We start from the raw sequence: 3,406 nt of genomic DNA, 5'->3' as shown, positions 1-3,406 counted from the left end.
GATGCATTATTGAAGTATTATTAATTATTCACTAAAGCATTATTCGAGCACCTTTATTATTATTATAATTATTATAATTTATTTTTTTAATATATCATTTATCAACCAGATTAACATTGAAAACATGAATATGCATATGTGCATAAAATTATCGCAGAAAATAAACTTATAATTTATAAGATTATTTTTTAAAACAGAATCAAATAGATAACGTTTTTATTTAAAAACAGGTTTTGCATGGACATAATTTTATTTAATATGCTGATTATTACTATTTCATTAATTAAACTATCGTAAAATCATTATTATTATTATTATTATTATTATTGTTTGTTTATTTTTTGTTTTATGTATATGCCTAGGCCTATATAATATATATTGTATACATTTAATAATTATAATTATTTAAACTAATTGTTAAATAAATATAATACAATGTTAACAATAATATAGGCTGAGCTAGACCTAATCAATTATTGATATAATAAAGGCAAATATTTAGAACATCATTAATACAACACCTTCATGACAGTCCAGCCCTCCAAATCTTGTTTTAATAAATAAATGAATTCACTTCATGAATTCACTTCAATTATATATTTTGATCTTCATTCATTATTATTATTATTATCATTTACTTGTTATTATTATTATTTATTTATTATTATTATTATTATCTGTATTATTATTATTATTATTTTTATTATTATTATTATTATTATTATTATTATTATTATTATGTCTTTGCCATTAACATTATCATTGTTTGTCTGGTAGGCATCTTGTACAGGGATATTTTTGCCTAACCAGTCTCATTACGTTTTGAGTGAAATAAATTTATGAATTATGAATTACACCAATGTCATCTATCGATAAAAACGTCGATTCGATTAATTAACAGCAGCTTTTCGCACTGTGACAGTGCCGATAAAAAACAGCAACTTTTTGGCACTGCGGCAGTGCCGATAGAAAACAGCAGCTTTTTTTGGCACTGCGGCAGTGCCAAATCGGCACTGCGGCAGTGCCGATAGCCACTACCCAGTGTGAACACACTGTGACTACAGTGTGTTTTTACACAGGAGACACAGTGTGAAATCCACATAGTAGTCCACAGTGTGAACACACTGTGACTAAAGTGTGTTTTTTACACAGGAAACACAGTGTGAAATTCACTATTAGTCCACAGTGTGAACACACTGTGACTACAGTGTGTTTTTACACAGGGAACACAGTGTGAAATTCACATAGTAGTCCACAGTATGAACACACTGTGACCGAAGTGTGTTTTTTACACAGGAAACACAGTGTCAAATTGACTAGTAGTCCACAGTGTGAACACAATGGCTAAAGTGTGTTTATACACAGGAAACACAGTGTGAAATTCACATAATAGTCAACAGGTGTGAACACACTGTGACAGTGTGTTTTTAAACAGGAAACACAGTGTGAAATTCACATAGTAGCCACAGTGTGAACACATGTTGTGACCAGGTGTTTTCCCTCCATAGTACATCTTTTCCATTGATTATTCCTCATACTTTTTTGCGGTACCCTTAAGTTCGCCATGGCAGGTTGATATTTCCCTGTCTGTGTATATTTGTTTGGTGTGATTGACAGGTACAAAGCTCAGTGGGAGAGTGTTTGTCGCGTGCCTAGTGTCACGTGCCGTCGCGTAATGATTACGCGCTTACCATAAGAACGACATCGACAGCGTTCAACCACTGACACTTAACCATAGAGATATAATAAGAATACTAGAGCGCTAACAGCAATGTATTCGATGTTCGAAATACGCAGAGATGTGTGTGTACCATCCAAGATGGCTGCCATAGATTCAGCCAATCAAATTTCCCCTGAGCACTAATCATTTTCAATTGCGCTCTCAATTTACACAGAAAGTTCAGTACAGCTAGTAACCCGTATTTTGAAGCTCGAGCGTTGCGGTGTATGGGTGTAATGTACACGATTTTAATTCTTTTTAATATTTGAATAAGATGCTCTACTTGGCCTCTTTTTGGCTACGACAGTTTAATAATTTGTCATTATCAATACTAATTATCATTAATGAAATAATATTCAGTCAGAGGGCTTATTTATGGTAATAATATGTATACTAAGCCCGAAGGTGGCGCTTTCTTACGGCAGCCATCTTGGATGGTACACATACACAACTCTGCATTGCTCCGCCATCTTGTCAGCACTCTAGTTGTTGCTGAGGCTATCGGCACTGCCGCAGTGCGGAAAAAGGCTGCTGGTTTCTATCGGCACTGCCGCAGTGCCAAATAAGCTCCTGTTTTCTATCGGCACTGCCGCAGTGCCAAATAAGCTCCTGTTTTCTATCGGCACTGCCGCAGTGCCAAAAAAGCTTCTGTTTTCTATCGGCACTGCCGCTGCCGCAGTGCCAAATAGGTGCTGTCTTCTATCGGCACTGCCGCAGTGCCAAATAAGCTCCTGTTCTCTATCGGCACTGCCGCAGTGCCGAAAAAGCTTGTCTTTTCTATCGGCACTGCCGCTGAGCAGCAGTGCGAAATAGGTGCTGCCTTCTATCGGCACTGCCGCAGTGCCAAATAAGCTTCTGTTTTCTATCGGCACTGCCGCCGTAATTTATTATTTAACATATTTATTAAGCTTGCTAAGATTATAATTATAACCTACAATTTCTGTTGACATTGCACCACTTTATTTATAGGACTCATAGGCCTACAATGTGGTCTGTTTTACTAGGCATTGGCCATAATTTAATGCTCTATCTGTCATAATTAAATTCAAAATTCATACAGGAACTGGTTTTAGGTGTTTTATAACAACTTGACCGTGATTTTAGGGGCGCCTGAAGGAAAGTAAATTAGGCCAGAGTTAAGAATCGTGACATAAGCCTGCTGACGGCATCCAGGACTTGTATACAGTATTGGTATTCGCAATGGGTGACTGACGTCTTTTATATATAATTCCCTTTACAATATTTACAATTTTCAGTTTTTATTCGTAGTCGTAAGTGACCGTTTAATAAACAAAAGAACAAACAGTTGTTACCGTATCGTAAATAATCCTGTATTAAATTATCATAATTATTTAAAGTATAGCAATTTTTTCAGCAAGTATTTGGGATGGGTACGGGTAAAAACTTCAGTCCAGGCATAATTTTCAGCTTGCCGTTATTTAATTGCAATAATAATAATTATTATATATATAGGCCTATACATATACAAATATTAATATATATGAATACCTGTCTCTTATACACATCTAGATGTGTATAAGAGACAGCCGTTCTAGGTTTTCACTTAAATTTTCTTTAACTTTGTCAAGATTTTTATTTGCAAAAAATTAAAGCATAGTCATCCGCATAATATTGTAATTCAATTCAATTTCATTTATTCGCCTCAACAGATTACAATATGAACAC

Source organism: Anneissia japonica, unplaced genomic scaffold, assembly GCF_011630105.1.
Source record: "Anneissia japonica isolate Jap-2015-1 unplaced genomic scaffold, ASM1163010v1 scaffold685_len2926416_cov193, whole genome shotgun sequence".
Taxonomy (NCBI): domain Eukaryota; kingdom Metazoa; phylum Echinodermata; class Crinoidea; order Comatulida; family Comatulidae; genus Anneissia; species Anneissia japonica.
The sequence above is the reverse complement of the archived record's forward strand: the minus strand, read 5'-3'. Positions refer to the sequence as shown.